At 45.3% G+C, this 10,624-nt stretch overlaps 1 protein-coding gene across 2 annotated transcripts in view; it reads right to left on the bottom strand.

The window, feature by feature from the left end:
* The window catches only part of Slc1a2 (solute carrier family 1 member 2), a 132,599-nt gene that overhangs the window by 113,538 nt on the left and 8,437 nt on the right, over positions 1 to 10,624 (bottom strand). The window contains exon 1 of one of the 2 annotated variants that reach the window (XM_029536702.1): positions 3,050 to 3,361. The exons of the other annotated variant lie outside the window; for it this stretch is intronic. The gene's annotated coding sequence lies outside the window, so the exon portion shown is untranslated. Of the gene's footprint in view, positions 1 to 3,049; positions 3,362 to 10,624 lie in introns of those variants that run through there. 2 annotated transcript variants of the gene reach the window in all.

Here is a 10,624-nt window from a genome sequence, read left to right as displayed (position 1 = left end):
AAAAAAAAAAAAGCATTCTCCCTTCCCTGAGGTAAAAAAAAAATGTCATCTGCCTTAGCAGACCCTAATTCTGCCACCACCTTGACCTTGGGCTTCCCATCATCTAGAAGCACAAAAAAAACTTCTATTTTGCATTAGCCACCCAGTTTATGGAAACGTGTGAAAGCCGCCCAAATAAATTAAGTCAAAGATGAACCTCTTTTTTTTTTTTTTTTNTTTTCCCCAGTCTTCAAAACTCAGAAGGCATATTGTGAAAGCTGTTTGGTCCAGCAGCCAGGGAGACTGAGGATCAAAACATTAGCCTTTGACCTGGAACTTCAGAATAGTAAAGAGGCTGGCCAAGTGTTCTGGAACCTTCTGAGTACCATGTTGACAACCATAAGAAACACTGCGTTATCCCTAACAGTATATAAGTCAATTTAGCATCCACTTCCTACTTTCACACCCACTGAACACTCATCATTTTGGTAAGGTTGAAACTAGAAGATGATGTGTCAGTCCAAGGAAACATAACCTAAACTCAAAGTGTCAGCCACAGCAAGCATTCCATTTCCAAAGGCCTACCGCTTCGTCAACACCATCACCACATCCTGCTAACCAATGCTGGTCCAATAGGTGTTTGGAGATCTCTACTTTAACTTGTATTAGTAAATCAGCCCACGGTCTGACTCTATCCAGGAGGTGATGTGAATCACCTAGCCCGCTCTGTGTGTGCATGTATGCCTAGGTATATGTGGGTACATGTGTGCATGCAGGCCAGAGGACAACCTTCAGTGTCGTCCCTCAGACCCGATCCACCTTATTTATAAAAATGGTATGTCTCGCACTGGTCTGGAACTCATCAAGTAGGCTAAGCTGGTTGAAGCAGGGATCTGCCTGTCTCTGCCTCTCTCACTCTGGGGTTACAAGGATACACCACGACTCCCAGCTTTTGACCAGGACGGTGGTCCTCGGGCAAGGCAGACACTTCATTACGTCATCTCCCCAGCTCCATCGGCCTTCTCTTACACAGCAGGAGGTAGAAGCTACTCAACATGGGTAGTTATCTACTCAACTCTCAGCCCTGGGAGTCTAAGAGGGTCTTTCAGAAGAGTCACCCAGCAACCTCATGGCTAGGAGGGGCATCTCCCTAGGCCTGCAGCCTCTGCCTGTAGCTGGGCCACCTTGTTGTTCTTGGAGACACACGATTTATGCAAGTGCATTTCCATCAACCTAGAAGTTGCTTCCAAAATAAAAATGTTTGGCTTGCAATCTGTTCCTACCGTGTGGAAAGGGCAGACCCACCCACATGTGTCTTTAGCGTGTCCTTATGTTTCCTCCCCTCCTTCTCCTACCCCTCATCCTGCCATCTGACCAGTTTCGTCTCCTTTTATCCCTAAGAAAGTCAACAGTTGCCCTTTAACAGACTCAGGCTTCCTACAGAGGCTTCCTAAATCACAAGAGAAGTAAGTACTTTTAGTGATTCAGCCCGATCACCTTGCCTTTGACCTATCCAAACTGACCTCTTTCCTCTGTTTATCCTGCAGATTTGGTTTTTCAAGTCTTCGCCTGACTATGTTATGTAGATGTCTCTACCCAAGCCTGTGGTACGAAATCTGGGCAGCCATCCCAGGAGACAGTGATTTGGAATATCGCGTGTGTAATAATTCAAACAAGTGAAGAGTTGGAAGCATAGGGGAGGGGAAGCCTCCTGGCAGCCCACAGGTGCACACACACCACTCACACCATCAAAGACACCTGGGCCGGCTTTTCTAATCTTATCGCCAGTAGCTTTATGGAAAAGACTGGCAAACATACGTGTGGGTGCAGACTGCATGTTACCAAGTAATCTGGAGAGTCAGGAGGCTGGTGAAAGGCTCAAGGTTCGCACAGCAGGCTGCAGGTAACCAGAGAAATAGTTATCATTACTGGGAGATGTCCATCTCCCAGGCACTGGGCCCTGAGTCCTTCACATACGCCTTCTATGCCAAACCCTGTTGAGTAGGTGGCATTGCTCCTACTTAGTGCTAAAAATGACACCCGGCCTTAAAGAGGCTCATTAGTTTTCCTGGAGTCTTAAGCTAATGAGTGAAGGGACAAGGAGGTTTTTCTTGGGTTTAAGTAGGGATTCAAACTTCCTCATAACTGTGTGCAACGCTGGCTCCTAGAAGTTCTTTTATGCAAAGTATTTCATCGTCGGCTACTCTAGCATACAGTAAAGCAGCAGGCGTTCTCGGGGCCTCTTCTCATCTTTTAGCTTGTTCACGGTCACCGTGAGGTGGATTGCGTATAAGCTTGGTCCTGCAAGGCTCCCTGAAACGGACCCACGAACTGTGGGATACGGAGCAAAATAACACGTTGGGAGCCACTTGTTATTCAAAGGTTCAGCCAAACACGACGGCACATGGCCATGAAACTGGCTGGCTCGCCTTCTCTGGTCCTTTCTGTTTGTTCCCAAGTAAGCTGTGATGCTCTTGATGGAGAAATCTGAAGTTCGTCTGATCGAGACTCCTCTAACAAGCTTCGTCTGTGGAGGCTCTCACTCATTTGCCCATTCAACAAACATCCTGCGCCAGAAGCAGAAAGATCCCAAGGCTTCCCTTAGAGCGTCTTCAGAGGGACATTAGAGCTACCTCTGGGGGCAGAACATTGACTTTCCTGCTTTCAGAATGTGGGCAAGTCACCCCCTCACTGGTTTTTTTCCCTAGCTTTGCCACAGGTGAAGGGGAGAGCCCTTCAGACAACATATGGACTGACTGGACTGACGCTGACTCCTAAGGGAGAGTGTCCTTTAACTAAAACAGTGTTTCCAGGCCTACTTTAATCTTGTTGCCAACTGGCTTGAAACACAAGCTAGCCCTCTGGGGTGCCTAGTTAGTCATTTTGAAAAAGAATATCTGTTTTCATGCCTTCAGTCTTGAACTATTTATTCTGGGGCCCCTCCAAGCTTTCAAATGTTCTCTTTATTTCCTCAAGTACCTTTCCGTCCCGACTCCAGATCTATTATACAATTGCCCCTTCACCTTAAATCAGTTTGTCAATAACCCAGACAGAAACATTTTGCACGTACCTGAGAATCAAGGATCTTTCTTGCACTTGGTTGAGTAGAATCCAGGAGCACAAGGTGAGAGAGAGGATCTAGGGCCAAAATGACAAGAACCAAGACTGCCAACTTCCTCCCAGTAAAAAGTAGCCCCCGAAGAACTCTGGATCTCTGGCTGATTTGACAACTCAGGGTAACTTGGAGTGTATGAAAAAATCAAAGTATCAGGGCTTTCCTTCTTTAAAATCCAGGAGTCAGCTGCTGCTGGGCTGGGAAAGAGCCATTCACCCTCTGGCTCTTGCTTTAGAGTGGCAGGAAAATCCCATTGCCCGGCCTGTGGCCATGCAGCCCCACAGCGCCCCCTGCTGGGAGAAATGGTTGGTCCTGTTTGCCGAACAATGGTGGATGTCGTGGACACTGGTTTGACTAGAAATGCATGAAGAGTCTCCCGAAGGAGGAAGATCGTACTTGGGTGCATACCTGGTTCTCAGAACTTACAATGGCCTCTGTGTCAGAGGAAACTAGAAAATGCAGAATTTATACTTTGATTCTATTTTCATTTCAAAACCTGCAGACTTGGATTTGAATCTGGCAGGGTTTTGGTATTCGTGCACCCTATCAGCCATGAGGGAGGCCACAGCTAACCCTAGGAGGCTCAGACACTGGCTGTTCGTCCTGCTGATGGTTCCTGGCTTGGTTTTCACCCTCTTATCCCAAGAGAACACAAGAAATACCACCAAACACAGCCAAGCACCAGAAAAGTAAAGAAGTCCATTCCAGAGGGGGAAATATGTGTGTGTGTGTGTGTGTGTGTGTGTAAAGCATTCTCCTTCGGGTTAGCAGCAAACACACATACTTAAAGATGTCATTTCTCTACCTGCAGGAAGTCACAGTAAGGGGACTCCACTGGGAATGATTAAATGTTCTAAGAAGCTCCGTAGTAATCAAAAGCAACAATTTAGCCACAGAACTGGCGGCTCCTGGTAACTGTTCTTCTTCTAAATCAGTTTTATAAGCAGTTAAACTGTCAAGCCTCAGGTTTTATTCACTGATGCAATTTAAATACCAACTTTGACTCAGATCCCTTCTTTGTATCTGAATGCCTAATTCATTCCAGCTTCTTATTTCCCTTTGCAAAGAACAAGGAGAAAGAAAAGACACGGTTCTGAAGGGAGACAGGCAGTCTCAGGAAAGGCGAGGGCTCAATGATGCTCCTCTGACCAGAATCCGCTGTGTTCTGAAAGAAGTGCAGAGAGAGGAATTCGTAGTCTTTCCCAGGCAGTAGAGCAGGGGCACAGGTGACCATGGCAAATCTATTTTAGGCTTCAGGAGATGAGCTGTTGCCCAAAGGATGGCTTTGTAACCTGCTTGAACCCTGCTAACTCTTAGCAATAGGAAGGCGGGTTGTTGACTGCTGGGCAGGGATATTTCATTGACCACCAGCACCCTATAAAGATGATCACCTCCTAAGGAGCATAGAGACCCATCTTCCCAACTCTGTCCTTATCACTGGCTTAAGCCTATTCTTCTCTCCCCTCCACGCCCTCATGAGTTTCTTTCCCAAAGTCGACAATTCAATTACACCAGCATTCCCTGGGATGGAGCTAATAAGAGGAAGTGAAAATAAATTAAGCTAGTCCTGATCCTCGGAGAGAACGGAAAGACAGTAAGCAGGCCGACTAGAAACCACTTGGCACTATCTGATCTAATGAAGTGCTGAGAGAGATCTGAACAAAGCACGGCAGAACAGCCTCCCTGGAAGATGCCCAACCCAGGTGCCACCGTCTTAAGAATCTACCCCTGCTTCCCTCAGACTGACAGGACCATCTGTTCACTTATGGATGAATGTTAAGTACACTGTGTTAATCCTAACATAGGACTTTGCAAAAATCAACTGGTCCTCAATATTCTTACCACCCATGAGAGCCATAGAAAGAAGGGAATAAATGATCAAGATATTTGAAAGCTGTAATTGCTGCCACGAAGGAAGAAAATAAGAAGACTGGGGTAGCATTGAGAGAGGGAGACCAGAAAGCCCCTCCGGGAAGTGGCATTGAAGCTGAGCATCAGAGAATGCTCTAGAAGGCACTAACTAGCTGTCAATGGTAGGAGAACAATGGAAATAAATGGTCTTGGAAGGAAAATGGGTAAGCAAGATGCAGGCATGGGAAAATCTGAAAGGTTGGAAGCTACGCAGCCTCTAAGAAAGAAACAGCTGCTGCCTGGGCTAAAGCTATACCTGTGGCAATGGAGAGAATGGAAGGCTTGAGGAACCATTCGGAGAGAAGGACTTACCTGGTAAGCTGGCAGATCAGAGCTGAGAGGAGAGAAAAGTCCAGGGGCAAAGCTTGTATTTCTGACTTCAGTACTGTGGCAGCACTGTTGGCTGAGATGGGGTTGGGGAGTGGAGGACATGGGGCTGGAAAGGAAGTAGGGGTGAGTCTACAGGGAAAATATCAACAGTTCCACTGTAGTACATTCACCCCCCCCCCCCCATGTACCTATGCGTTAAACAAATAGGAACACCAAGAAGGGCATGTGGTCTGTTAGTCTAGGGTTAGAGAAAGACCTGAGTCATTCTCCAGAAGGTTTCAAGGGGACAGCGGTATGGAAATGTTCCAGAAAGAATCCAAAGAGAATTTAGAGCCCAAAAGGCGACAGAAATAAGATTGCAGCCAGGAGGTGGGGAGATAGCTCAGTGGCTAAACTTCTTGCTATAGAAGCATGAAGACCAGAGCACAGAGCTCCAGCACCCACAAAAAGACCTAAGGGTAGCAGCACGTAGTACTCTGGCACTCGGATGCCCGGAGGGGAAGAGACAGGAGCATCCCGAGACTTGCGGGTCATCAATCCAGCTAATCGGTGAGCTTTGGGTTCCGTTGAGAGACTCTGCCTCAAAAGCTAAGGTCGAGAATAGTAGAGGAAGATGTCTGATGTTATCCTCCAGTATCCACATGCACATAAATGGATGTGAGTATTCACATGTGCATGTACCACACACAGAGAGAGAGAGAGACAGACACACCACTAAGTCCAAGAAAGTCTTCTATACAGATGTTACATAATGACCTGGGTCTAAAGGGAGAAAAAGGACAACTCCAGCTAAGGAGACATGTGAAGACCTATAAGGGAGAGGATAGAAGAAAATGTCAACCACTGGCCAATAAGAATATCATATTCAGCCTTCTGACAATGATGCTACAGAGGCAGGATGAACTGACTGCCTGCATCTTCAGATCATTAATGGACTACATGAATTTGGCCACTTGGTAAGACAGGTCAGGTCGTGTTTCCCTTCTTCTCCACTGTGAGTCATCCTCCCTATGTGTGCTGGCTAGTCTTAATGCCAACTTGACACAAGCTAGAGTTATCTGAAAAGAGGGAACCTCCATAAGATCCAGCTGTAAGTCACTGTCTTAATTAGTGATTAATGGAGGAAGTCCCAGCCCAGTGTGGGTGGTGGCATCCCTGGGCTGGTGGTCCTGGGTCATATCAGAAAGCAAAGCTGACTAAGCTATAAGGAGTAAGGCAACAAGCAGGGCTTCTTCATGGCCTCTGCATCAGCTCTTGCCTCCAGGTTCCTGCTTTGTCTAAGTTCCTGTCCTAACTTCCTTTGGTGACTAACAGTGATGTGGAAGTGTAAGCCAAATAAACCCTTTCCTCCATAACTTGCTTTTGGTCATGGTGTTTTGTCACAGCAATAGAAGCACTGACTAAGATGCAAGGCACCCTGCTTTCCTCTACAGAAAGCCCAAAGCAAGCAAAGAACAGATTTAGGTTCTGACTCTTTGCTTCAACATAATCTTCCACGCAGGTTAATCTGAATGTCTTCACTGACCCAGCATTTCCCTCAGCATAAAAACATGCTGAACTCACACATGCTCAAGCTCAAAGAATCCAAGGTGCCTAATGTATCAGATTCCCTATTCACACCCTCTTCTGATTGCTGCTCAAAATAATGATAGTAATAATAATTTCAGGGTGGAGGGATGTCTCATGAGTTAAGAGGATTGGATGAACTGGCAGAGGCTCCAAGTTCAGTGTCTAGCACCCATGTCCACCCAAGTCATCGCTCTTGTCTTCTCACTGGTCTCAGTGACCCTGCCTCATGTTTCTGTTCACTCAGATCCCACCAACTTTATTATAATAAGTAGAGACTCAGCAATAACCTACATGTCTAAAAAAGGCTGGCTAAGCTGATTACTAGATAACATACTGTGATTTATTATGAGGAATTGAAATATGTGTTTTATATGTAGCATATATTGCATATAAGTATGCCTATCTATACATATGTACGACAAACTTATACACCTGAAGTACTAGGGTAAATAAAGAACTACAAAAACACCATATAGAATAGCCCAATTTGCATATTAAGATTAAGATTTCAAACACAAAGAGGGTTTCAAGGGAACAGGGTCAAAGATGGAGGTACGCTTTGCCTTTATGCCCTGCTATAAAATATGTTTGTTTTTAAGAATACCCATATTTTGTCTTAGGGGGAAAATGGTAATATATTTGTTAAAAACAACGTTTGACAGTGGCTACCAAGTCCTTCAGATCTATATATTATTTCTATAAGCAAAATATACTAAATTATATTTAAATCTAACCCATGTACATTAAATCAAACCCATGACCTCTTTACCCAAATACTGGAAACACGCATTATACTATCTTCCATGACAAATAGTAGGTGTTAAAGAAGGCTAGCTTGCTTTACTTTCTGTTGCCCTGAAATTGAGCCCCTTGAACTGAGCTGTACTGCTAAAACCACAGACACAGTGATCACCAGTGTCACGGACTCAGAACAGAGTCGAGGGACACGAGAAAATGAAGTGACGCCCACCAAGGTATCATCTCAAGGACATGGACTGTGTACAAAAGTGGCCATCCTTCCATGTTGGAACACATCTTCCTCTTCGCCAGTGGAGCAGAGGTGAAGATGAAGGGCTTTGCAGATGCTGACAAAGTGCCTGACCTGGGTCACCAGAACATCACAGCAGATGCTCCAGAGAGGGCTCGTCCAGTTTACTGCTCACTTTCCCCAGGTAAGGGATGGAGGGACAACATCACTAGGAACAGAGAAGTGGCTGCTGCCAAGCCTTGCAGGTATCGATAGCAGTTATACTCTGGCCTCAGGATGCCTTGCTTCTGGCTCACCTCATTACACTCACCACACCAGACAGGAGACAGACAAATGTAACCAGAGTTGATTTCCCTCTCTACAACATTTCAGATTGCATCTTCACACTGGGCTAGGCTTCCTCAGAAGGACTTGAGCTGATGGCTCTGTGGGTTGTAGCTAAAACGGAGAAGGATGAAAACTTCTAATCGTCCCTATCTCCCACATAAGGATTCACTTCCCCTTCTATTTTCTCACTACCACACCTTCCTTTTAAGGCCTGATGAACTGATTGGCTTACCTCTAATTGTAATTGACAACTAGTTCTTTGTATTTGTGGGTTACAATGATGGTTACAATGATATATATATGATGAACTGCTTGCCATACAAGCATGGGGACAGGAGTCTGGACTCCCAGTACACATATAAATGAAGAGCAGAGCAGGTATGGCAGCTATTTGTGAACCCAACACTCGGTGGGCTTAGCCAGGGGATCCTTGGGATAAACTGGGCGAAGATGTGAGTTCTGGGTTCAGGTGAAAAGACCCCGTTTTAAATATATAAGGTAGAGAGCAATTATGAAGCATACCCAACATCAACTTTGGAGCAGCACACACATGAAAACACCCTTATACACATGCAAACACTCACATACACTCACACACACAAACCTTTAAATGTATTCATCCTGTGTGCCTCAAGTCTTGGGAATTCTGTATGCACTAACTGGCATAGCACACCCTTTTGCTACAGAGGACAGCATTGGGGAGGCTGTCGTCCACCTCAATACCCAGGCTGAAGGCAGCCGAGATGGCCATATGGCTGTTTCTCAAACACTTGCACGAGGAAGAAAATGGCTACTGTAGCTCACTATCCAGATGCCCAGGCCTTCAACTTCAGAAAAGAAAGATTCATTAGCTTCCATGTTAGAACCAAACTGGCAGCCCTTGCCTGTGGCTTCTTCTGAAATGTTACATTGTATCCATCTAGAGCTCTGTCCCTGTCTCAGCTGAATGGCTGGCTAATACAGGAATAGAAAACACAAGGAGGAATCTTTCCTCAGTCAGGGAGCACCTGGAAGTGCCTTCCTCAGCCCAGCTCATCCTGTGGTGGGTTGAGGTCTTGGCTGAGTTCCCCCCTCTCCCTCTGTCCATTCACGCTTCCTTTACTCCAACTCCACAGACTTCCCATAAGCCTCATACAAATCCACCTCCAGCCCAGAATGAACGCCCTGCAAACCACCAGCACCAAAGTTCTCCACCCAACCCATCACGGCCTGTGGGGAAAATGCAAACTTATGCTTAGCTCAGGTAAAGTCCAGCAGTGACCAGTTCTCTATTTGAAATGTTTGCATTTGATCTATGAGCCTACCACCCTGAACACACCCGACCTCATCTGAAATGCTCATTATGGTCATGATCTTAAAATCGATGGTTAGCTCAGTTTTATGACTCCGCAATGGTTTAAAAATGTTGGCTAATGGATGACTTTGAATTCCAAGAAAACACTGGGAATTAGATCCGGTCTATGATTCCATCACTCTCAAACCCATTCTTAGAAGTGAGTCCAATGTTTATGTTTGACGTTTGTTTTCTAGAATCCATGTTGCAAATAAATATAAACAAGAGCTGCAGCGACCACCAGGGCCATCCGCCCCTATGGACCATCTGAACTGTATGCTGTCAGCTGATACCCATCCATTTCAGCCCCAAGCAGGCTTCACTTAGAATGGCTCCCGCCCACTTTTCTATATAATCTGGCCGTCAAATCCCAACTGGCCATTTAAGTAAAGATTGAGATAAAAACAAGCAAACAAAGGATCACTAAGGTTTAGAATGCTGACTTCCCTGGTACTTAATAGGGGATGCTGCCCTTCCTTCGTGTGTTCTTCTTCCTTATCTCCCCTCAGCACAGCTACTCCGGTTTCAAATTCCTCCGGTTTGATGTCTACAAACTGGGACATGACAATAGCTCGCCATTACCTAAACTTCCTCTGACGTTGTTTTACAGTGCCATTTTCTCTGAAGCATCCCCATTAGGAGATAAGCTAATTTCTTTCCTTCTTGGGCATAGCCTGTGACATTTGTCATAAACCTGTTTCTCCAGGGACCCTTGCTTTCTCTTATCAAAATGACCAGGGACACGCACTCACAGAAATGAAAAAAGAAAAGGAAGGAAGGCTTATTAAAGTTGAAGGAAATATGGCATAATTGTAAAATGTAGAAACTTCTACAGTTAGATGACAAAGGGTGGAGGGGTGGGGGCTAGAAACCCAGTAACAGAATTTAATCAAAACTTCTAAATTTCAGTGTCTCTATATATAAAATGAGCATAATATTATGAACTTTCCAAAGATTAAGTTAAAAGTCATAGACATGCAGTCATGTGAGGTTGACATCTTCCAACACTTCAGTATATGAAAATTATCTCATTACTATCAGACTCTCTCTCTCTCTCTCTCTCTCTCTCTCT

The sequence above is a fragment of the Mus pahari genome, chromosome 3 (assembly GCF_900095145.1).
Source record: "Mus pahari chromosome 3, PAHARI_EIJ_v1.1, whole genome shotgun sequence".
Classification (NCBI taxonomy): domain Eukaryota; kingdom Metazoa; phylum Chordata; class Mammalia; order Rodentia; family Muridae; genus Mus; species Mus pahari.
Note: the sequence above shows the minus strand (reverse complement) of the source record. Positions and strands in the feature narration are given on the sequence as shown.